Raw genomic sequence first — 23249 nt, forward strand, 5'->3', positions numbered from 1 at the left:
AAATAAAACATATTAATAAATTAAGAGTATATCTGAACAAAAATTGATTCAAATTGAGCAGCACCAAACTGAATGTGGTTAGAAGTGCTACGGGGACAGGAGTTTGTGAGAGACTTTCATAGAGAAAAGGTTGAAGCAAAATAAGGAAAGTATTGATAGGCTATAGTTTAAATCCTTATTGACTCTTTGTGATTGGGTGTCCTTAGCTTTGGATAAATCTTAACCCGGAGGCATTTACCAGCTTAGATTCTGAATTGCTTATATAGATGTTATGGCAGTAGAGCTGCCTCAGTCTAATGGCCTTCTTTAATTAAACAAGTCCAGGTACTTAAGTGGTTAAACAGGTGCTTCTTGCCAACAAGAAGTTGGCAAGACACAGAGTAGACCAAGCTGGAATCATCTCTAGCTGCAAGAGGTAAGCAGAGGGCCGGGAGAACTCATATATAATTATTATGTGTCATAATTGTAATGTTCTTATTGATTACTCAACGTATGAGTTAGACTCAGGTTAGGACCTTCATGGTGGCTCAGTGGTAAAGAATCTGCCCGCAAAACAGGAGACCCAGGTTCAATCCCTGGGTTGGGAAGATCCCCTGTGAGTCAGCTTCGTATCTGAGAGCTTCCCCAATGGCTCTGTGGATAAAGAATCCGTCTGTGATGCAAGAGACACAGGAGATGTGGGTTGGATTCCTGGGTTTGGAACACTCCCTGAAGAAGGGCATAGCAACCCACTCCGGTATTCTTGCCTAGAGAGTCCCATGGACAAAGGAGCCTGGAGGTCTACAGTCCAAAGTGTCGTAAGGAGTCAAGCAAGACTGAACCACTACACACTCTCTTTCAAGAGTTATTCCAGTCTTACCAAGAAGGAAAAAATCACATGGAAAGTGACATCCTAATAGAAGAATAAAGTGCTATGTGAATTCATGTGTATTTTACTGACAGAAGTGTTGACATGTCATTGTTTTCAATATCTGTCCTATTTCCTTACGTTTTAAGTAAGAGGCCAAGTATCAATGTTTTGAATGTCCGTTATATTAATGGAAGCACCTAACCCAATGTTAAAAGCATAGAGCTCCATCATCATTGATGATTACTTGATCAGTTAGTTAGTATTAGGCTTAGCAGAGTTCCCTAAATGGAAAATTCAGGAATCTATGACATTAAAAAGACACAGATTTTATTTTCTCAATCCTGCAAGAGGTAGGAGGTCTGGGGCTGGCAAATCAGGGCCGTAGTTATCAGGAACCCAGGTTCTTCTTTCTGCTATATCATCTTTTGTGCCTCTTATTTATCTCTAAAATGGTCCAGGATGACTGCTGGAGTGCTGCTGTCCATCACGTGTGTGTTCAGGTCAGAAAGAAGTGGTTCATGATGGTGAACACCTTTGGGAAATTAGCTTCCTTTAAAGAGATTTGCCAGAATCCCCACCCAGTTACTTTCACTTATGCCTCACTAGTCATGACTAGTTGCAGAGAGACTAGGAGATGTACACTTTCATCCGGGCATATCACCTCCTTGAATAAAATCAGATTCTGTAGGTAAGGATGAAGGGGGAAATGCAGACCATGTGGTGGTCAAGCAGCCATCCTTTCCATGATCTATTTTTCAGTCATCTCAAGCTTGTGAAGGCTAATGTGGCTATTGTCAGTTGGGTGGTTATGCTTTTCCTTCTTTCTAATTCCAGTGGGAGAAATTGTTGATTCATCCTCATGGTTCTTCAGGTGCTGTGTGTACTTTTCTTTGGGAATGTTGAGATATTTTTCTTGGCGTGTAGGAGAAAGTGCTTTCTTGAAGAGCAAAGCAACATACGAGGACAGAGAAACCTTCCTAATCAAGAGATGGCATGTGGGATATTATGGGTGATGAAAGAGCAAACTGATGACAAATTGGCTTTCAGGATCTTTATGCCAAATGGTCAGTATTGAAGGAAAGAGTTAGGGTGCTTTGAAGTACCTATAAGAAGTTGTCAGAGGAACCAGACTTTTTCCTTTCAAAATGTCAGAATAGTCTAATTCTCCTACAAAACAGACAAATAAACTTTCTTTTAACTTACTAGCTTTATTTTTATTCACAAATGCACTTTATTCTTATTTACTACTTTCATTGGTGCTCTGGCTAGAGATAATAATTAATATTATCTGCCAAGTTCCCAGAAAAATGGAGAAAATTGAATTATTACTTTATTGGTCTCTCAGATAAGATGATAGGATATTTTTCCAAATCCTCTTTATCTGTAGCAGGAGAAATGTTGTTCCATTTGAAAGCACTGTTATTATCAACAATAATGGAAAAGACAGTAAATGGCACCCAGACCTAGAGCATATCATCATGATACAATTTTCGCTCCATCAGCTTTGTGGCAGGTGCTATGCTGAATGAAGTTTAAGTATAGCTTCTGCCCCATGGCCCAGATCAATTTTGCAGCCATTATTATGTTTCATTTGGTTTTAAGACTAAATGGTCAATTGTGTAGTTAGGCTCTTGCCAATGCTTTTGTCTACAGCAGCAGCATCCACTTTTGAGATGAGTCATAAGTGTAAAATTGAACAAGAAGAGGAAAAAATAAATGAATCACAAAGCCTGTTAGAGGCCCTTGAAAGTCCAGCCCAAGTGCTAGTAAATGGTAAATGGGAACATGTTTACTGTAGTAGAGATAGACTAAGTGGGTTAAATGGGCAGATAATTGGGAAGGGTATGTGGGGAAATTGAATGAGTGTAATGGGTAAATAAGCATAGCACAAATGGACAAGTTTTGATGTTGAAATTGAGTACAGCCAAGGCCAGTGCTTACATCACCCAGATGAGAAGATTGCAGTTTGCTTGGGCTAGAATGTTTCTGCATGCCACATACATCTGGTTTGAAGCATCTGTGACTTAGTCATGCCTTCCAGAAAGAATGCATTTATTAGGCAGAGAAACGGGGTACAGTGATAGATAATGGGTCTGTGAGAGGCCTTAGTAACCATAGACTTGTACTCATCCCAGAAAAAAGGTGCAGGGTACACACCCTTAGCACTGAGGTATGCTACTCGTGATTAGCATTTTCACTGGCACAACTAGGTAGAATTATTTTACTGCTTTATTTTCCCCCCACAGTAGCTGGTTCTTGCATTCATTCCTTCTTTAATTCAACAAGTATTTAATAATTGCTTTCTACATACAAAATACTGGAAAATAAATCATATTTTTTTTCAGTCATACTGTTCAAAGGGTCAAGATATCTATATTTGGGAAGATAAAATATAAAGAACATCCATTATGGAGGACTTTCTATGAAATATGGGTGATAAATGGTAGCTAAGTCATTGAGAACACTTACTATTTGAGTTTTTTTCCCAGAAGTTTTAAAAGTATCCCTTGAGGAATGAAACAAAGTGTAGGACTTTCAGATTAAGAATTGCAACCATCAGATTCCTTCTTTGTGGTTCATAAATACCCATTAAATTTTTTTCAATCATGTGCTGACAAGGTAATGAAGACTTCATTGCATATTCCTAATGGTTTAGGACTAGTGGACTTTGCTTATTTTTCAAAAGATTGTTTATCTTCAGTGGGACTTAACTTCCAGTTAAATGAATATTCTGATTAACTGAGGGTTTTGTATATTAAATTTGAATTTAATATAGTACACTTAGCACTAACACTATTCCAGAAATGATTTAATCTGATTTGTTTCTGTAGATAGTTTAGGAATTTCCAAACTAAAACACAGGAACAAAAACTGCTAGGATCAATCCAGAAATTATTATGCAGGACTGCATATGTGGAAGGTCTGGATAGTGGAGCTGAGCCTGTACTAAGCCCAGGACACATCCCTAGAGATTACTTTAAAAATAAGTCTCTGATATTAAATATTCACTAGTCTCTTGTCTATGGCAGTGTAATACAGAATATACACAAAAAGAAAGAAAGAAAGAAAATATAAGAACCAAAAACTAGAAGAACTGGGGTAGGACTGTGAGTATATAAGCTTTCATGAAGATGTGAGAACTAGGGAAAGTCCTGTCTCCTGCTTTTCTCTTAACTTATGCTGTGTGTCCTCAGTCATTCAGTCTTGTCCAATTCTTTGCTGACTCCACGTAGCCCACCAGATTTCTCCATCCACACTACTTTACAACTAAGGAAGTGAAGTGAAGTTGCTCAGTCGTGTCTGACTCTTTGTGACCCCATGGACTGTAGCCAACCAGGCTCCTCTGTCCATGGAATTTTCCAGGCAAGAGTACTGGAGTGGGTTGCCATTCCCTTCTCCAGGGGAACTTCCTGACCCAGGAATCGAACCCAAGTCTCCCGCATTACAGACAGATGCTTTACCATCTGAACCACCAGGGAAGCCCACAAGTAAGGAAACCTTCCCCCAACTCTTGCTGTAAGCAATATTATTGTGTTCTGTACAATGGCGTCTTCACTCTTCTTCCAGTCTTGATAATGGCAATAATAGCGGTCTTTTCTTCATTATCTCTGGGGTAGCCAGTGTGACTGTTGGTCCAAGGGTTGCCCAAGAAGAGAATAAGGCAATACCAGAAAATATCTTGCACAGTAGCGGTAGCTGTGTCTTCTTTGGTCCTTTGCCATTTTAAAATGGGGTTGTTTGTTCTCTTATTGTTTTTCCTTTTCCTTTACCCAAGAATATGGGCTTAGATTTCATTCTTAGGTTCGCCAATCGGTTAACTGTGCACTGGGATGACCGAGAGGAAAGGGATGGGGAGGGAGGTGGGGGGGGGTGGTTCAGGATGGGGAACACATGTACACCCGTGGTGGACTCATGTCAATGTATGGTAAAACCAATACAATATTGTAAAGTAAAAATAATAATAATAATAAATTTTTAAAAATCACACCAATTTTAGTATCTCATAGTGTAGCATTTAGCTTGTATGAGAAAATAATTTATAAAGAACTAAAAAATGATATGGGAAAGGGGGTATAAGGCAGATAATTGAGAGTGGCTGGTTCACTTAGGGATATCAAGTGACTGAAATTCTTTGTATGTAGCTTGTAAGTAGATATTTTCATTTGGGAGACATGAAAGTTTGATAAAGATGGATTGAATAGATAAATCTGGATATAGTAACATTTCAGAAAAAAAGCCATTTATTTTGAAAATTTTCCTCAGAAGAGGTGGTTATCAATCTTTCCCTTCCACACATGCACACACTATTAACATATTGGGGCAATTTTATGAATGAAATAAATGCTTTTCTGAGAGGTGTCACAATTGTTAAGGAGAGTTACAAATCCAATTGTCATGTATAGCTCCTAAGCTGAAGATATATTCTATTCCCTACCCTCTTCCAAAATATTCACTAGTTAATTCACTTATTGAAAGTGTATTTCCACAGAACTTTGGGTAGTTTCTATACTCTAACAAAAAACATGAGTTACTTTCATCTCATGTAGCAGAAGGACAAAGCAATAAAGAATTTACTACTTAGAGGGGGAATGGGTTCACAACAGGCAGTCACCGAGAACTAAATTAAACATGCTGACTGAGAACTGATACTGACCCTATTGCACTTAAAAAGACAGGATTCAGGAAGATAGAAGACTTTGTAGGGTCAAACTGATACATATGAGATTCCTGGATACATTTATTTATCATGGAGTGTCAAATGTGTCACCATTCTTGGGTTCTTGGGATGTGCTATCATAGAAATGAAAGCTATATTTAAAGTTTCTCATTTGAGATTGTGTGTGTGTGTTTGCATGACTTTTACTTTTAATTAAAGCCTCAACAATTTGAAAAAAATTAAATTCAAGGATTAGAGAGACCATTATTATTCTATTTAGTTTCTTGCTCCAACTAGTAGCTCAGGACACCTGACTTTTACACTGAAATTGTCCACCTGCCTTCCTCCCCTTTTTCTCCCCTCCCCTTTTTCTCTCCTGCCCTTCTTCTCCCCTCCCCTGCCCTTCCCTCTCCTCTTCTTTTCCTTTCCTTTTAACAACCTCCAGAAGAAACTTTTGTTCCTGAGTGATACACTCTAGTCTCTGAAGATCCACTTAGTAGAAGAAGAAGAAATGCTCATCTTGCCCCCAAAATAGCTTAATGGAAAGAATGCTAGAGTTGTTTACACTAGCAGCAAAGTAAATTAACCCCCAGTTATCTATTGTGGTCTTTCACTGGACTCAGTCAACCATAGGTCACATTAAGGTACTGTGAAATTTATTAAAAAATAAATTACTAAAAGAAAAACCTGCGGAGCATTACTAGATTTAATTAATGGGTTAAAAGAAAAGAAATGTACTGTAATCAGGATGAAATTCACATTTTAATATTATGAAATTTTGTAGAAAGTTGATTCTGAAAACTATAGAATTTTATTTTTTCTTCTAGAATACAAAGGATCTTACCTTGCTTTACATAAATGTACTTTTTTCCTATCTAATAACACATTTTATGTATTCTGTATTCTTTACAATTATGTTCTTGTTTTCATGTATCTCATCTGTGAATATATGTTTTCCATCACTGTCATATGTCTAAAATTAGAAAACCAACAGGTTCCAACCCCACCCTCATTCAATAATAATATCTTACTATTGACAGTTTTGATTCTTAATGAATATTTGAAAATGTCAGACTTGATAGAGCAAAGTTGGTTTAACTATTTCAAGTGTCACGTCAATACTAAATGAGAAGTGATAATTAAATATAGGACTTAAATATAATTACAAATCACTAGCAGACACAACTGAGCAACTTCCCTTTCACTTTTCACTTTCATGCATTGGAGAAAGAAATGGCCACCCACTCCAGTGTTCTTGCCTGGAGAGTCCCAGGGATGGAGGAGCCTGGTGGGCTGCCGTCTCTGGGGTTGCACAGAGTTGGACATGACTGAAGTAACTTAGCAGCAGCAACAGCAGCAGCAATATCTTCATGTTTATTGCTTTATTTTGCTGGATAATTTTGATGTCTAACACCAAAGTAGCCTGAAGAAGTGTTGCTAACCTTCACTCGTTAGTACAATAAATATACTTAGAGGCAACTGTGTTGTTGACACTACTATGTACTCTTCATTGGTCAAAGATGAACAAAGCGTTATTTCTCTTCTAGGAGCTTAGCAGTGATGGAACAAGAAACCAAGTGAGTATTGTACATGTCGAAATACTAGCTCACAGTTATTGAACTCTTACTATTTGTTCAGTGTTACACTATGTTTCTGGTGTTTTAAATCATTTCACATCATAAAGAGTTTCAATGGTAGGTATTATTACTTTTACAAAAATTTTTTTTTTTTTGGATGAAGAATCTGAGACTTAAGATGCTAAAATCTTGCCATTAGTCTTTCAACTAGAAGAGCAGAAACTCAAACCCATGTCATTTGACTTTTGTGTTCATAAATGACTGTGCTGTCCTAATTGCTCAGTTTTGTCCGACTCTTTGGGACCCCATGAATGTAGCCCGCCAGACTGCTCTGTCCATGGGGATTCTCCAGACCAGAATACTGGAGTGGGTAGCCGTTTTCTTCTCCAGGGGATCTTCCCAACCCAGGGATCGAGCTCAGGTCTCCCACATTGCAGGTGGATTCTTTCCTGTCTGAGCCACTAGGGAATGACTATGTAAGCGTAAACCTTGTAACCATCAAACTAATTATGGTCTGTAAAAGTACAAAACATAAATGCTTAATAAAACACCACACAGTGGATGTAATAATGTCTGATAAGACATTAGATTTTATATAGTAATTCAAAAGCTATCATTAATAGTCTCCTTTTGTAGAAAGTACTGCTAAAACTTTGGGGTGCAGGTATATTTTTGAATTAGTTTTTTTTTCTGGATAGATGTATACTCAGAGGGATGGCAGGATCATATAGCAACTCTATTTTTAGTTTATATAAGGAACCTCCATATACTGTTCTCCATAGTATCTGCACCAATTTACATTCCCACCAACAATGTAGAAGTGTTCCTTTTTCTTCACACACTCTCCAGTATTTATTATTTGTAGACTTTTTATTGATGGCCAGCTAGAAGCACTATTTATGGTAGGCAAAACATGGAGCAACCTACATTTTTACTGACAGATGAATGGATAAAGAAGAGTATTAATCAACCATAAAAAGAATGAAATATTGCCATTTGCAGCAACATAAGTCAGATAGAAAAAGATGAATGTCATATGATATCACTTATATGAGGCATCTAAAAAATGATACAAGTTAACTTACTTATAAGACAGAAATAGTTTCATGGATATAGAAAACAAACTAATGGTTACCAAAGGGGATAGTAGTGGGAGGAGATAAATCAGAAGTTTTGGATTAACATATACAAATTACTATATATAAAATAGATAACCTACAAGGATTTGCTGTATAACACAGGGAATTATATTCAATATCTTGTAATTACCTTTAATGGCAATGAATCTGAAAAACAATGTATATATTTACATATACATATGTAAAACTGAATCACTTTGCTGTACACCTGAAATTAACACACCATAGCTAGATGAATTATACTTCAATTAAAAAAGTGACTAAAACATAACAAAACAAAAACATCTCCTAGAATCTGTGAAGTTTTGCAATTCTTTCTTCATTTAACTCTACATCATGAAAGCCTAGTCATTAGAAATAACTCAGACATTTCTTTCCACATATTACTTCAGCTACAGTTTCTAGTAGAATGTTTATTATCACTCTCTTCCATTTTGTTATTGTTGTTTAGTCACTAAGTCATGATCTATTCTTTGTGACCCAAAGGACTATAGCATGCTAGGCTCCTCTGTCCTCCACTATCTTCCAGAGTTTGCTCAAATTCATGTCCATGGAGTCAGTGATGCTATCTAACCATCTCAGTCTCTGCCACTCCCTTAACCTTTACCTTCAATCTTTCCTAGCATCAAGGTCTTTTCTAATGAGTCAGCTCTTCAAATCAGGTGGCCAACGTATTGGAGCTTCAGCTTCAGCATCACTTCTTTCAGTGAATATTCAGGGTTGATTTCCTTTAGTATTGACTGGTTTGATCTTCTTGTAATTCAAAGGACTCTAGATAGTCTTCTCCAGCACCAGTTTGAAAGCATCTGATTTTCAATGCTTAGCCTTCTCTGTGGTCCACTTCCCACATACATACATGACTACTGGAAAAGCCATAGCCTTTGACTTTATGGACTTTGTCAGCAAAGTGATGTCTTTGCTTGTCAATATGCTGTCTAGGTTTGTCATAACTTCTTTTCCAAAGAGCAAACATCTTTCAATTTCATGACTGCAGTCACTGTCTGCAGTAATTTGGGAGCCCAAGAAAATAAAACCTCTTCAACTTTTTCCCCTTCTGTTTGCCACGAAGTGTTGGGATCAGATGTCATGTCTACATTTTCTGAACGTTGAGTTTCAAGCCAGATTTTCACTCTCCTCTTTCACCCTCATCAAGATAGATATGCTTTAGTTCCTTTTCACTTTCTGCTAAAAGAGTGATATGCTCATGTGCTTAGCCACTCAGTTTTAGCCAACTTTTTGGACCTTTTGGACTGTAGCCCACAAAGGCTCCTCTGCCCATGCATTTTTTCAGGCAAGAATACTGCAATGTGTTTCCATTTCCTTCTCTGGGGGATCTTCCTAACTCAGGGATCAAGCCAACATCTCGTGTGTCTCCTGCTTTGTAGGGGTATTCTTTACCTCTGAGCCATTGGAGAAGCCCAGTTAGAGTGGTATCATCTGCATATCTGAGGTTGTTGCTATCTCTCCCAGAAATCTTGATTTCAGCTTGTGCTTTATCCAGCCCACCATTTCACATGATGTACACATGGACATCACCAAATGGCCAACACCAAAATCTGATTGATTATATTTTTTGCAGGCAAAGATGGAGAAGCTCTATACAGTCAGCAAAAACAAGACCAGGAGCTGACTGTGGCTCAGATCATGAACTCCTTATTGCCAAATTCAGACTTAAATTGAAGAAAGTAGGGAAAACCACTAGATCATTCAGGTATGACCTAAATCAAATCCCTTATGATTATAGGAAGTGGAAGTGAGAAATAGATTTAAGGGACTATATCTGAGAGATAGAGTGCCTGATGAATTATGGACAGAGGTTCATGACATTGTACAGGAGACAGGGATCAAGACCATCACCATGGAAAAGAAATGCAAAAAAGCAAAATGGCTGTCTGAGGAGGCCTTGCAAATAGCTGTGAAAGAAGAGAAGCGAAAAGTAAAGGAGAAAAGGAAAGATATAAGCATCTGAATGCAGAGTTCCAAAGAATAGCAAGAAGAGATAAGAAAGCCTTCCTCAGCGATCAATGCAAAGAAATAGAGATCTCTTCAAGAAAATTAGAGATACCAAGGGAACATTTCATGCAAGTTCAGTCAGTTCAGTCAGTTCAGTCACTCAGTCATGTCCGACACTTTGTTACCCCAAGAACCGCAGCACACAGAGTCAGACATAACTGAGGGACTAAACACACACACACACTTACATCCATTCCATAAGATGTTAGGAATACTCTCTTTCTAGTCTCAAACACAGAACTGAATCTGTTTATTCTCTGAAAAAAAACTAATTTTACTATCAAAGAATAACTTGAGTCAATTAATCTCAGGTTTTTAAATTTCACTATACTATAAAAATTAGAAAATAATCAGGGAAGCTATGTAAATTATTTTTTGTAGGTAAGCACATTAAGAATTTCCCAACTATTATCCTCATTTTATTATTTTTCAAAATGACATTTTAAACCCTAAAAAGTAAGAAGAATATAATTTGAATACGCATCAGTTCACTCCAGTTCAGTCGCTCAGTCATGTCCGACTCTTTGTGGCCCCATGGACCACAGCACACCAGGCCACCCTGTCCATCACCAACTCCCAGAGTTTACTCAAACTCATGTCCACTGAGTTGGTGATGGCATCCAACCATCTCATTTTCTGTCATCCCCTTCTCCTCCCACCTTCAATCTTTCCCACCATAAGGGTCTTTTCAAATGAGTCAGCTCTTCACATCAGGTGGCCAAAGTATTGGAGTTTCAGCTTCAACATCAGTCCTTCCAATGAACACTCAGGACTGATCTCCTGTAGGATGGACTGGTTGGATCCAAATAGGAAAAGGAGTACGTCAAGGCTGCATATTGTCACCCTGCTTATTTAACTTATACGCAGAGTACATCATAAGAAATGCTGGGCTGGAGGAAGCACAAGCTGGAATCAAGATTGTTGGGGGAAATATCAATAACCTCAAACATGCAGATGACACCACCCTTATGGCAGAAAGCAAGGAAGAACTAAAGAGCCTCTTGATGAAAGTGAAAGAGGAGAGTGAAAAGTTGGCTTAAATCACAACATTCAGAAAACTAAGATCATGGCATCTGATTCCATCACTTCATGGCAAATAGATGGGGAAACAGTGGACTGTGGCACACCAGACTCCTCTGTCCATGGGATTCTCCAGTCCAAAATACTAGAGTAGGTAGCCATTTCCTTCTCTAGGGGATCTTCCTGATCCAGGGATCAAATCTGGGTCTCCTGCATTGCAGCAGGCAGATGCTTCACTGTCTGAACCACCAGGGAAACCCCATGGACTGGATAAAGGTGTCTAGTTAAATAAAATAAACTTAATTTGAATACACTGAAAGTGGGTTCTTTTGTTTGTTTGTGGTTTTGTTTGTTTGTTTCCCACTCTCTGCCAGTTGTGCTCAAAATCTAATGCTGCGGCTGCTACTAAGTCGCTTCAATCGTGTCCGACTCTGTGTGACCCCATAGTCAGCAGCCTACAAGGCTCCTCCGTCCCTTGGATTCTCCAGGCAAGAACACTGGAGTGGGTTGCCATTTCCTTCTCCAACGCATGAAAGTGAAAAGTGAAAGTGAAGACACTCAGTCGTGTCTGACTCTTCGAGACCCCATGGACTGCAGCCCACGAGGCTCCTCCATCCATGGGATTTTCCAGGCAAGAGTACTGGAGTGGGTTGCCAATGCCTTCTCCTCAAAACCTAATAGAAATGGATAAATGGGCCTGTGAAGAATTTAGGTTAAAACAAGTCTTCTGAGTCTTGAACAAGAATCAGTAATATGCAGTATTCAAGGAAGTATAAGTGGAACCCTGTGAAATGCCTGTGTCCTTGAGCATTTCTTGAGTGTATTTGTCTTCTGGGAAGGCACAGGGATTGAAGATGCTGTATTGCGTGTTACCTCACAAATTATTTTCTTGACCCTGCGCTCTTTATGACCCTTCTGGGAACTGACATTTACTTGTCACTATGATTTGAGAGAAGAAAGGCTGTAGTAAAATGCTTCTAAAAAGACTACTCTCTAGGAGCAGCAGATCTACCTAGCACTGTGTCTGTGTTGTGTCATTAACAGCATCTTTCCTAAATCTGCAAAGCTGCTAGGCAAGAGCTGTAACTTACATTTTAATTCTGTTATCCCAGAAGAAAAGCTTTTTACTATATTTTTATTATTGTACTAAGTATAAGATAAACAGAGGAGGTTATTGAGAAGAGGGGAGGGGAATGCTAAGACCCTGTAATTTTTTTTCTGCAGTTAGTAATAAAGCATTGGCTGCACAGTTATCATTTAAAGAAATTTTAGTGAATCATACACACAAATTTAAGGAATAGGCTCTATAAAGATATATGTATGTATGTTAGTTGCTCAGTCATGTCTGACTCTCTGCGACCCTATGGACTGTAGCCCACCAGTCTCCTCTGTCCATGGGATTCTCCAGGGAAGAATACTGGAGTGAGTTGCCATTTCCTTCTCCACTATGAAAGTAGGATGGTCATAAAACATGGTTGCATGCTAAACTGAGCCTATAATGCTTTATTTTCTTAATATTTACAGAATACCTTTGCTAGGTACTGTAGTCACTTCTAGGGATATAATAGTGAATTAAATATAGTCTCTGACCCCAAAGAAGCCTCATTGCCAAAGCTCCAAACCTTTGAGAAATAGCCACTATTTAAACTTAGATATGTTTAAACACAGACAGTTGATTTCTCATTGATAGGAGACAGGAAAGGATCAATCAGTATGATCTCCTTTACTTTCTGCCTGCCTACCTACATGATAGCTAGTTATTTTTGACAGCTTAACAAAGCCAGTTTATGATTGTTGTATTTCATCTTAAAGCTATCAACTCAAACTCTTTGAATGAGATTTCTTGCAGAGATACATGGAAGAGCCTTAGCACTGTGGACTTCCTCACATGCATGTATATTGCTGGTTGGTAACCCATGCTAAGCCGGAAGCAGCCATGGTGCCATGAAAGAGACTCAGCATCCCAGAAACCTAAGGTTAAACCCATGGGCTATCTCACATGGCAGGGAGAGTTTGGGTTTCAATCTACCCAGGTCAGAACACAGGGTCAAGGAACACCCGGCAGGCCACACTTGCCATAGAAACTTCCTGGATGCCTGCCACCTAGCCCGAAAAGCCTTTTACCCAGTTTACTTTTATAAACTTGCATTTTTGGCTCTTAGACCCGATAAGATGTTTCAAATTTATATCCCTTCATTTGTTTTAAATAATGAGGAAAAGACCAGTTATGGTCAACAATCCCCAGGGCTACAGTCCTTTTGATTTGGGCAAATAGATAATAAAACCTATAGAGTTTCCTTTGCTGAAAGTGTACTTAATATAACCAGTGTAGTAGGAGATTAGCAAGGGCCTGCCTCACAGAATTTTGCACCTTTTTTGTTTTGTTTTGATTTGTGTTGTACAGCAAAAACCATCACAACATTGTAAAGCAATTATCTTCCTCCAATTAAAAAATAAAGTATTAATAAGAAAAAAATAAAACTAATTTTTTGTGAAAAAGAGAGAAGGGGTCCTTTATGAATGCAAATGATGGCTTGCTTTTGTTCCACAAAACATTGAGAGATAGTGTTAGCTATTGCTATCAAATATCCATGCATATAACCAATGTACATACAAGTCTACTCTGTATATTTGTGAGCAAGTCAGAGGCATGTATCTTACGAACTTGGATATTCAGTGCTTCCAAGGTTGATGGAGACTGATGAAAATAAAAGTCATCTCTAAGTGAAAGACTTCATAATTGAAGGTTTTGGACTTTAGAGATAAATTGACTTTTTGATCTTTTGGGTATGAGGGGGACAGGGAAATCAGGCTCTGCCTTTATCTGTCATATGATAAACCCTTTATTTATAGGCTAGCCCAGAACTCAGGGGACCCAGTGTCTTCCCATATGTACAACTATGAGCTCCTGCAGGTAAAAACCAAGATCTTGTCTTCATTTTGAAAACAGCATGTACTAGGCCACTTGTTTTACTGTTTCATATTTTCCATGTTATAGTAATCATATAATCATGTTTGGGGCTTTATTTTTAGACCAAGAAAGATTTTAATGATTGGTCTGAAAGCTTCAAGTCTGATAATTATCGAAATCCATATACCTGTCAGAAAATTCAACAAAATATTTTGATTACAGGGATGACTTACTAGGCAATCAGGTAAAGTGTTTAATGGAAGTGGTATGGTTGGGACTTTTTTTCAACATGACTATGCTGGGTAGAAAGCAAAGCTTCTCGATCAGTGAAAACTTGGGCAAAGACTTTCTTCCTGCAGTTTTCTTACATACTGTGCTAAAGGAAGTATGAAATTCTGAGCAAGCAAATTAATTTTACAAAGCACTTAGAGGCTGAATTTAAAGTTCCAGTGGAGACCACTGGAAAAATATGTTGAGTGCTTTTAGTGAAAAGTCTTCTTATTGCTCAGCTGTAACGAACAGATGTAGTGTTATAACTGGCAGGGAGTCTGACTGTGAAGAGGAGGACAGCTAACAGAGTGTAGCGTGATGAATCCAGGGCAAACGTGACCCTCATGTCTTGATTCCAGATCGGGATGTAAAGTACATTATCCAGATCCATTCTCTCAGAAATTGTTCCAAAGATTTGTCCAGAGATACCAGAAGACATCCCACAAACCCACAAGTTGTTTTTGTAGATACTTGACTTATGAATAAAATGACCACACAAATTATTATTCAGAATTTTATTTGGACAGAATGTGGAATCGGGTAAAATGCTGAGACTCTGCTGGGCACAATAAGAATGGTGGTCACTGTATTTATGAAGAACTTGCTCAATGACAGAGAGAGTGACTGATGGTTCCTTCACCATCTCTCAGAGTGAACAGAGCAAGTTGCTTATTGATAGTGTTTCCATTTTCCATTCCATTTACATGCTCCTCTCTATCCAGCAACATGCTACCAGAAGCAGACTTTTTTTGAAATATAGATAAAACTAAGCTCAGAGTTTTGAATTCGTTTGTTAAATTCAGGGTTATTTGTTAAAATTTTTGAAGAAATTTTTACCCCTAAGTGTGTCTGAGACAGTACTTTTCAATCTGCATCTTCTCATAACACATTGGAGTGTCATTAGAAGTATGTTATAATGATAGGTAAGGTACCAAAATTGGTAATGTACTATTTTTGCATAAATTCAGATGAATTCAGTATTGTCACTATGATGGTATAACCCTCAGATATTTCAAAATGCTTTCTGGAGAAATAGAATGAGAGCGAGCTTGAGAGCCAGCCTTTCTTATATTTTAAATCTCATTGAGTTGAACAGTGTCTCCTGTGTCATTGTGTCTCTTACCTGTGTTTAATTAGGGGAAAAGTTGAGAATCTGTCTTCCCCTTATCTACTGCTACATAACATTCCAATACATAGATAAAGGCTTAAGGCAAAACAATATGTTTTGCTTTTGCTCATGAGTTTGTAACCTGGTCCACGGCCCAGTGGGATTAGCTTTCTTTTCATCCACTCACAAACAGCTGGGTTGATGCTAAGGCTAGAAGTTGGAATTGTCTGTAGGCTTGCTCACACTCATGTCCAGAGAAGAAATGTAAATTGTTCACTGAGGACTGTGGCTGTACTGTATTTTGCAAAAGTGGCTATAGCTTCATTTCTGGTCCTACGTGCTTTTCCAGAACCTTGGCACTTGCTCATCAAGAAATGAGGTTTATATACTTTCCCCTGGATTCTGGGAAGGATGGGGAGGGAATGGTCTGACTATTCAAATATGACAGAAGTCTTGCCAGCCTTCCCTTTAGAGGCTGGGCTGGAAAAGGTAATGTGGCTTTCCACCTCTCTCTCTCTCTCAGAGTGCTCACCCTTAGAAGCCCAGGCCACATGAAGAAGACATGGGTGAGTGTTTGGTCAACAGTCCCAGCAAAATCCTCAACAAGTGACTAGAATCAGTCATCAGACATATGAGTAAATGAGTCTTCACTCACTCCAGCCCCCAGTGTTAAGCCATGCCAGCTGATGCCATGCAGAGCAGAAACAAGCTATCCCCACAAAGTCTTGTATATGCATTTGTAAGAGGAGATAATTGCAAGAGATAGCTTAAACACTATGCTTTGAAGATTAAAGAGAGGATACATTCAAAATTTTCTGAAGATCCTAGAATTTACTCTGGAACAGAAATGGCTTTATTTTTGTCTGCTGGTATATTTTTTCTGTGTAGTTATATAGTTATATTTTCCTGTAGAGATATATTTTTCCTGTATAGTTGAAATGAACACGAGGCTCTTATCAAATTTCACTTCTTTCTACCAAAGCATGTATTCTGGTTCCCCTTTATAGAAAGTATTCTTGCTGTAGAATGCAGACTCACAGAGTTACACTGATAATTTGCAGATTTGACAATGTGTACTCTCAAATTCTCCCCTTCTATTTTCTTATTTCTGAGCTGCTAAATGAGATAATATTAAACTCTAATTTTTGAGCTACATGGTAATGATAGCAAAACATTCTTATTGTATTAGTGTTGGTGGATGCCAGGGTTTAGGACTTTGATGTTAGCATGAGTGCAACTTAATGTACATACATGGCTTGCTACATTCCATGGGGTTGCAAAGAGTTCGACACAACTGAGCAACTGATCTCAACTGATAGGGTACATAGAAATATTATATGACAAGGTGTAATGGAAGATAAACAAGAGCAAGTTTCTTTTAGTAGGATTTTGTTCTCTCCCCTATGCTTCTTGTTAAACAGGAAAACATTGACACATGGTGTTTCTTCTTAAAAGGCACTATATTATTTATTCATGATAAGAATTCAGATAAATGTGGAATTTTTACCTTTCAAACATAATAAATGATTAAAAATGCTGTAGAATTTCCACAAAAACATCATGAGAAACATCTTTCCTATAGATTTTAATATTGTGCTATTCTAGTCTCTTAAGTTGGAGAAGGCGATGGCACCCCACTCCAGTACTCTTGCCTGGAAAATCCCATGGATGGAGGAGCCTGGTGGGCTGCAGTCCATGGGGTCGCAAAGAGTCAGACACAACTGAACGACTTCACTTTGACTTTTCACTTTCATGCGTTGGAGAAGGAAATGGCAACCCACTCCAGTGTTCTTGCCTGGAGAATCCCAGGGACGGGGGAGCCTGGTGGGCTGCCGTCTCTGGGGTCGCCCAGAGTCGGACACGCCTGAAGCGACTTAGCAGTAGCAGCAGCAGTCTCTTAAGTAGTTCTCTAAGGATCCATATCAAAGACCACCTGAACAATCATTCTCAAACTTGCTGTTCATTAACATCATCTAGAGAACTTGTTGAATAACTGATTCCAGGGCCCCAATGCCAGAGTTTCTGATTTAGTAATAGAGGGCAGCCCAAACATTCCATTTCTAACAGCGCTGCTACTCTAGGGACCACACTTTGAAAACTACTGATCTAGAGAAAGAGGATAAAGGCTCATTGTGTGTGTAGAGCTTTTTCTAACCACTATTGTCTGAAATAATACTCTAAATATAAGTAAGCTTTCAAGTCACCACATGACAAAGTCATTTTCATTTATCCATGGGTTAGAGAAGCCATTTCTCTAAGCTACATTTCATCACATATTGGGGTAATGTTAGAGAAGAAATAAATTGGCCCTTTCAGTCTGAATGTCATCAAGTTCCAAATGAGTTCTAAAACTGAGGATGTGTCATGAGAAAGTTATCACAGGCTTTTCTCACCAACGCACAACCAGAGAATTTGGTTAGTTTTGCCAATTTGATTATAAAATAGCTAGAATTCTGTCTCACATATGTCAGTAATAAATAATGTAGTAGAAAAATGCCATTATTCCTGGGAGCTCAAAGACAAAGACCAAACTTGTCCTGGTCTAGATGCCTTGGACATAGGAGTCTCAGGAAAGCATCTGTGTCCTTAAGAAAAGTATGAAAGGATCTCTCTCCTTAATTCCCGAGAGAGAAACAGATGTCACTTGGAATATATATATTTTTTCAATCTTTTAAACATTCTCAACTAACTGGACCTAATTGGATTATTCAAAGAAATGGCCTAGTTAGCAGTGTTGCAGGTCAACATTGGAATCATTGAGGCCTCTCTGTTCATGGATTTTACATTGACTTTTTTCCATTTATGTTTATAATTTAGTTGTTTCTAATTTAACTATTTCATAAATGAACATTTTTAATTACTCTTTTCCATGATGGACTCTCTTGCTTTGCCTGATGTTTATGTCAATTACTATACACTTTCTACTTGTACTTCACTAAAAATTCTTCATCTACTTAAAATTTAGTTGTTTGTTATAAAAAGAAATACATGTTCTTTGTAGGAAAAAATGTTAAAGAAAAAATTAATATCCCAAAGTCTATCATTGCAGTAAGTATTGCAATTAATATTAGGCTAATTTTCTTCATAGTCATTTTCTACACACACATTTTCAGCTAAATATATTTATAATTTTTAAAAATTTAAATTGAGTCATATTATAGAATTTTTAAGAAATCAAGTAGTTTTTAAAAAACTAAAATACATAAATTAAAAGAAATGAACAAAATTAAAACTTAACCATAATACTACCCCACCCCAGCTATTTTTATTATATTTTAGTTTTATCTCTTCTGATATTTCTGTATGCATATAAATGCATTTTTCTGGAAATGAAATTTTCTACTTATATTGCTTTGCTACCTTTTTTGCTAAGTTCACTATAGAGAATACTTGTGCATATTTTTATTCTTGAGTAAATTCTGGTGAAAAGGGTTTCTGTATTAAAATGAGTATATATCTTTTAGACTTTTGCAAATTATTGTCCAGAGTGTTGTATAAACATATTTTCTCACCAACAATATGTGAGAACATTTTATATTCTCACCCTAAAATATTCTATTACCTTAAAAAAAATCTTTAGCATTTTAATAAGCTAAAATGATGCTTTGTTATGTTTTATAATGATTTCCTTTTTAAAATAAGCATAATTTTCATAGGTTGATTGATGCTTTATGCTTTTTAATTTTCTGAATTATCTAGACATTGTTAATATCTATTTTTTCTATTATTATGTTCATCTTTATGTTTATTTGTAGGAAAGTTATTATATATATATTTATTTTATTTTATTTTAAATTTTATTTATTTTTTTTTTACTTTACAATACTGTATTGGTTTTGCCATACATCAACATGAATCCACCACAGGTGTACATAAGTTCCCACTCCTGAACCCCCCTCCCACGTCCCTCCCCCTACCATCCCTCTGGGTTACCCCAGTGCACCAACCCCAAGCATCCTGTATCCTGCATTGAATCTAGACTGGCGATTCATTTCTTATATGATATTATACATGTTTCAATGCCGTTCTCCCAAATCATCCTACCCTCTCCCTCTCCCACAGAGTCAAAAAGTCTGTTCTGTACATCTGCGAATCTTTTGCTGTCTTGCATACATGGTTATCATTACCATCTTTCTAAATTGCATATATATGTGTTAGTATACTGTATTGGTGGTTTTCTTTCTGGCTTACTTCACTCTGTATAATCAGCTCCAGTTTCATCCACCTCATTAGAACTGATTCAAATGTATTCTTTTTGATGGCTGAGTAATACTCCATTGTGTATATGTACCACAGCTTTCTTATCCATTCATCTGCTGATGGACATCTAGGTTGTTTCCATGTCCTGGCTATTATAAACAGTGCTGCAATGAACATTGGGTCTCTTTCAATCCTAGTTTTCTTGGTGTGTATGCCCAGCAATGGGATTGCTGGTTTATAAGTCAGTTCTATTTCCAGTTTTGTAAGGAATCTCCACACTGTTCTCCATAGTGGCTGTACTAGTTTGCATTCCCACCAACAGTGTAAGAGGGTTCCCTTTTCTCCACACCCTCTCCAGCATTTATTGCTTGTAGACTTTTGGATCGCAGCCATTCTGACTGGTGTGAAATGGTACCTCATTGTGGTTTTGATTTGCATGTCTCTGATAATGAGTGATGTTGAGCATCTTTTCATGTGTTTGTTAGCCATCTGTATGTCTTCTTTGGAGAAATGTCTATTTAGTTCTTTGGCCCATTTTTTGATTGGGTCGTTTATTTTTCTGGAATTGAGCTGCAGGAGTTGCTTGTATATTTTTGAGATTAGTTGTTTGTCAGTTGCTTCATTTGCTATTATTTTCTCCCATTCCAAAGGCTGTCTTTTCACCTTGCTTATAGTTTCCTTTGTTGTACAGAAGCTTTTAATTTTAATTAGGTCACATTTGTTTATTTTTGCTTTTATTTCCAATGTTCTGGGAGGTGGGTCATAGAGGATCCTGCTGTGATTTATGTCGGAGAGTGTTTTGCCTATGTTCTCCTCTAGGAGTTTTATAGTTTCTGGTCTTACATTTAGATCTTTAATCCATTTTGAGTTTATTTTTGTGTATGGTGTTAGAAAGTGTTCTAGTTTCATTCTTTTACAAGTGGTTGACCAGTTTTCCCAGGACCACTTGTTAAAGAGACTGTCTTTAATCCATTGTATATTGTGCCTCCTTTGTCGAAGATAAGGTGTCCATAGGTGTGTGGATTTATCTCTGGGCTTTCTATTTTGTTCCATTGATCTATATTTCTGTCTTTGTGCCAGTACCATACTGTCTTGATGACTGTGGCTTTGTAGTAGAGCCTGAAGTCAGGCAGGTTGATTCCTCCAGTCCCATTCTTCTTTCTCAAGATTTTTGGCTATTCAGGGTTTTCTGTATTTCCATACAAATTGTGAAATTATTTGTTCTAGCTCTGTGAAAAATACTGCTGGTAGCTTGATAGGGATTGCATTGAATCTGTAGATTGCTTTGGGTAGTATACTCATTTTCACCAAATTGATTCTTCCAATCCATGAACATGGTATATTTTCCCATCTATTAGTGTCCTCTTTGTTTTCTTTCATCAGTGTTTTATAGTTTTCTATATATAGGTCTTTAGTTTCTTTAGGAAGTTATATTCCTAAGTATTTTATTCTTTTTGTTGCAATGGTGAATGGAATTGTTTCCTTAATTTCTTTTTCTACCTTCTCATTATTAGTGTATAGGAATGCAAGGGATTTCTGTGTGTTGATTTTATATCCTGCCACTTTACTATATTCATTGATTAGCTCTAGTAATTTTGGAAAGTTATTATATATTAAAGACAAGTTACAATATTTAAAACTAGTGTGTCTTGCCATTTCAATTGTTCAGAGTATTTTTCTCTATGTAAAGTTTAAGTTTTTATGACATCAAATACAATTTTTTAAAAAATTTATGATCTCAAAGAAAGTGAAGTCACTCAGTCATGTTCGACTCTTTGCGACCCCATGGACTATAGCCTACCAAGTTCCTCCATCCGTAGGATTCTCCAGGCAAGAATACTGGAGTGGGTTGCCATTTCCTTCTCCAGGGGATCTTCCCGACCCAGGGATTGAACCCGTATTTCCTGCATTGGAGGCAGATGCTTTAACCTCTGAGCCACCAGGGGAGCCCATTATTATGTTCATCTTTATGTTTATTTGTAGGAAAGTTATTATATGTTAAAGACATGTTACAATGCATTGTTCAGAGTATTTTTCTCTATGTAAAGTTTAAGTTTTTATGACATCAAATACAATTTTTTTTTTAAAAATTTATGATCTCTGAAAATGGCCAGAAGATATTTGTTACTGTTTTTCACTTGCAAATAACAACCACTTATTTATTAGTCTTAATGAGATGATTCTCTTCCTTTTGTTCATATATTTTCACAATCATCATCTAGGTCAAGATACAAATCAGCCTCTCTTAGAATCATCACTGTGCTTCCACTCAGACATCCCCTCACTCGCAAAGACTCTGATTTTCTATCACAATAAACTATCTTTCTTGATTAAAAAATTATTGTGATATAATTGACATATAACATTATATTAGTTTCAGGTATATAAAATAATAATTTGATATTTGTATATATTGCAAAATGACCACCACAATAAGTCTAGTTAACATGTCACCATACATAGACATAACAATTTTTTCCTTTGTGATGAGGACTTTTACCATATGCTGTTAGAAATTTTCAAATGTGCAATACAGTATGTTTGCACCCTACATCTTCATGAGTTATTTATTTTATAACTGGAAGTTTGATTGATTTGATTGAATGTTAAAATTAACTCTGCATTCCTTGAATCAAACCTTCTTTGTCATTATGTATTATCCTTTTTGTATATGGTTGTATTTAAATAGCTAAAATTCTGTTAAAAGCTTTTCCATCTATACTCATTAGTAACAATGGTCTAAAGTTTTCTTTTCTTGTAATGTCTAGTTTTGATATCAGGTAATTCTGGCTTCATAGAATGAGTTTGGAATTATTTCCTTATCTTGTTTTCTGGAACAGCTGGTGATTTATATTGGCAATCTATCAGGTTTTGCTTTGTGTATTTTGAAACTATACTGGCAAAAAAGGAAAATCTCAGAAAGTATATATATATGTGGGTGAACATAAAAGTCAGTTCAAAAAGAGAAACGCAACAAAATAACAATGCTTTGTGAAGTTTATAACATATGGAAGTCATATATATGACAGCAATACCAAAAGGCAGAGGGGGTGGTGAAAATGTTTGTGATATCATAAAATATTCAAGTTAAACGCTAATATATCAGGTGTGCATATTTTAACATCTAGTGTAATCATTATAAATAATACAAAAAGATATAGCTAAGAAAACCAATCAAAGAAATACGATGAATAAAAACAATCTTTGCTTAATTTGAAAAAAAAGTAAAGAAGATAGAAGAACAGATTAGATAATTTGAAAATAGGTGAATTGTAGAGCTAATCCCACTTTATCAATGATTACATTTGGTATAAGTGGCCTAAGCATTCCAATTAAAAGAGATTATTAGACTGGATTAATACACTTGTGTTTACACATACTTGACCCAAATATATACTATTAACAGGAGACACCCTTCAACTGTAAAGACATAGGTAGTTTGAAATCAAAAGAATGAGGGAAAAGATGTCATGCAAACACTACAACCTGAGAGATGTTTTGACT

This window comes from Oryx dammah, unplaced genomic scaffold (genome assembly GCF_014754425.2).
Source record: "Oryx dammah isolate SB20612 unplaced genomic scaffold, SCBI_Odam_1.1 HiC_scaffold_20, whole genome shotgun sequence".
Lineage (NCBI taxonomy): Eukaryota > Metazoa > Chordata > Mammalia > Artiodactyla > Bovidae > Oryx > Oryx dammah.